Source organism: Lepisma saccharinum, chromosome 15 (assembly GCF_977018435.1).
Source record: "Lepisma saccharinum chromosome 15, izLepSacc3.1, whole genome shotgun sequence".
Taxonomy (NCBI): Eukaryota; Metazoa; Arthropoda; class Insecta; order Zygentoma; family Lepismatidae; genus Lepisma; species Lepisma saccharinum.
In genome coordinates, this window is record NC_139243.1 from 8,224,697 (window position 1) to 8,228,694 (window position 3,998).

Below are 3,998 nucleotides of genomic sequence, written 5' to 3' on the forward strand. Positions count from 1 at the left end.
ATTTTGATATCACTTTGTTCATTTCTGACATCGGTTCTAAATTATCTCTTACTGAACTTCCAGCTTTCAGATTTCACAATTCTGCTGGTCTGATGGAAACGTTGATTAATTCGTGGAGATTATTTCCATTCTGCGAGTACAAATTATTTATTTCGCATGTGATTGTTGTTCTGCATATATACGTACGATTTGGAAATGCTAAAATATTTGTGAATGGAGATCGTTACACACACCTTTTGAATGGTTTTGTCTTGGTAGTATTGTATAACGTGGGGTGTAATGCCTAATATAAAGTTTTCAAATTTAGTTTAGTTTAGTTTGTTTGCGTCCAAGGACTAGCGTGTGTATAAAGAATAGTACATGGTAATATAGGACATGTCAGTACATTACAATTCAACAGTACATTAATGGATCTTTACACATAAAATACAAAATATATTACCAAAATTGAGGCTTAATCGGGTATTGTAGCAAAATCACATCAGAATGATTAACATGAGAAGACATAAAATACTACAGCTTACTAATACTTAATATTTAAATTTACAAGATGTGATTATACTACGTTATATGTGACTCGACATTCAACAAAATTCAAACGATTTTAGTGGTAGATGTGGTATTGTAAATATTGTTTAAAGTGTAGAAAGGTACTCGTGTGTAACACAGAACATGCAGATCGAATACAACAAAATTTAACATAATTGCCCATTGGATAACTGCTTCATTAACACGAACAGTTACAAAAAGCTTTTTATTGTATCGTTTTCAGTTGTTTTACGTCAATTTCCTTTAGTTTAAAACCTCGAGCATATTTTTTTACGATATGTTGCAACGTAGAATGTGAGCCCCGTGTTGACTTCATCTAACCGCCGTTGGGTAGGAGTGCCCTCTACCAAGGACGATCTGTAATATGAATATTACAAAACTTTTGCTTTTTGCTTATCTCTGACTAAAATATCAGATAAGGTGTTGAAAGTGGCGTGATTCTTTATGTGTGGTTCCACCCACAGGAAGTTTATTGTTCTATTGTTACACCTAATCGGGACATTCAGTACTGGACACTTGAACTCGGTGATAATTTTGAATCTGTGTGGCTTTGACGAAACGCTACGTTTGAAAGGTCGATAGACACTCCTTCTGCGCTGATAGACATCGTCTAATCTAAGATCGGAGTCAAATGAAACAAATTCACTTGAAAATGGTTAATTACATATTGGTTCATTCCAATGGTATCTATATCAAGGGTCCAGGGTTCGAATTCCAGCCAGGACATGGGTTTTCTTTGATTTAATCTAATCATTACGCATCCTCATTGTTGCGATTAGCGAAAAGCGACACCAAATAACACAAATGCAATAAAATACTGTCATTTCTGTCTCTGTCTTTTGTTCTTTCTTTGTCTTTCTCTCTTTACCCTATATCTCTGAATCTTACTGTCTTTCTTTCTTAATTCCTCAGTTTCTCTATCGTTCACTTTCTTTCTCTCTATTTTTCTCCGTTTTTGTCTCAGTTTTTCTACCTATTCCTCTTCTTCTTATCTATTTTTCTCTTTCTTTCTATCTATTTTTCTCTTTCCTTCTATTTACTTTCTCTGATTCTTTCTCTCTCCCTCAGTACTTGGGTACAGTGATGTGCCGTACACTATAAGTTTACGTCTACATGCGTTGTCTACACGTAATCTACGCGTAGCTTACATTGGGTTGTACTTTACATAGACTACGTAGACAATCTCAAGTGCATTAAAATTAATTTTCAAGGCTTTGATGAAAGGAAAGTGACATTTTCATCTACATTGGTTCCCAACGAACTGAAAAGAATCCTATTTACAACAAAATTTCTTTTCTCTTCTATCATCAACTATGGAAGAAGATAAATAGTATGCAAAAAACAACAACAGATGGCAGTCGTGAGGCAAGAGTGGTCTCTTCCCCATAAAACACTAGAATATTTCCTATATTAGGTTTCTTCCTAGGTGAGAAATTGTCCGAATTTGGAAGAAAGAGTATGAAAATTTCTTCTCACACATCAGCAACTGATACGCAGTATAATTTTCTTCTAATTCCACGGCGCCCGGTGCTAAGTTATCACCTTTCGCCATGTTGTTTACATAGATTACGTGTATAAAATAGTCTACGTGTAGAATGTAGACTATCGTTGTTTACGTGTAGACGCACATCACTGCTTGGGCAGTACCGTTTACGGATAAAATCAAAATTTCTGTGACCACAGAACGTCAATGTGTAGGAATTGCTGTAATTACAGGTATTGTATATTAACAAGAAGTTTTTGGAAGTAACTAGTAATATATATATATATATATATATATATATATATATATATATATATATATATAACTTTACTGCACATGTAACGAATCAGATTTCCTTATGGGCATACAGTGGCGCAGGAACGTTTTTCATTTAGGGGGGTACAAAATTCAGCCTCCCATATACATACATACATATACACTCCTGCACGTATGTAGAAATACATTTCGGGGGGTCCAACCAAGTGTCGCAATAATAATACATAATAATAATTAAAATATTAATTAAATATGTAAACTAATTCATGTTAATTATTATTACATGAATAGGTAAAATATCGTAAAAGAATAGATATATAACAGCACGTACTCATTATCTAGCTTTCGTGTAGTTAAGATCGCCAAGATTTGCATAAAAACAACTGCCTTGGTAAACATTTAATGTCAAATAGAAAAATAATTGAATATGTATTGAATAACAAAAAAGGAGTTAGATCCAATTAACTCAAAGTGAAGTTGCTGATCAATATTTTATGGATATCATCATTAGTACTGTGCATAAATATTTGGAACCCTTCAAAGCCGTATGAGCGAAATTTCTTGCTTTCCAATAAGTTGAGAGGAAATATCCATCGATTATATATTTAATGCTACACAATTATATTTTGATTATTTACTTTTACTACATAAGTCTTTCGGGTGGTGGGTCCGGACCCCTTGGACCCCCTCCAAATACGTCCTTGATACCTAGGTATAATGTGAAGCCATGGGAAACATTCTATTTTAGAACAGCACACACGAATGTCCTGTTATTTAATGCGAAATTTGCATAAATATATTTTTCTATGTTTTTCTTAGATTTTTTTAAATATTATAATAAACCTTATAACAATTACGAGGGTCACTATTTATATTTTGAGCCTAACAATGAAAAAACAGGAATTTGGCATTGAAAACTGCTTTATTGTTTTTCGAAGTATTCTCCTTTATGGTCAATACACTTTTGCATTCGTTCGAACCATTTGTCAAAGCAGTTTTTCCAATCTTCTTGAAACACCTCCATAATATGGTTTTTGAACGCATCAACGGCGTCTTCCGCCAACGAAAATCGTTGTCTACGCAATTTATTCTTGACATTCGGGAACAAGAAGAAGTCATTGGGTGCCAAATCAGGACTGTACGGCGGATGACCCATCAATTCGATTTTTTGACTGTTCATAAAGTCGGTTGTTAGACGAGATATGTGACAGCTGGCATTGTCTTGATGAAGAATGATCCGACGGCGTTTGTTTGTTTTCCGTATTTGACCGAAGACCTCTGGCAAACAAATTGTTGTGTACCATTCAGATTTGACCGTTCTACGTTCCTCTAAAGGCACAGTTGCCACATGACCAGTTTTCCCGAAAAAACAGGCGACTATTTGTTTCGATGTGCTTCGAGCGCGAACAACTTTTGTTGGATTGGGTTCATCTTGAAACACCCATACAGTTGACTGCTGTTTACGTTCCGGCTCATATGCATATATCCATGATTCGTCACCTGTTACAATCTTATATACGTCTTTTGAAGCACCACGATTGTATTTATTGAGCATTTGTTTGCACCAATTGACGCGAGCGTCTTTTTGAGTTTTTGTCAAATTGTGTGGGATACAACGAGAACATACCTTTCTCACAGCTAAATGATCATGTAATATTTTATATATGCTGGTGGAACTAATGCCTATGGT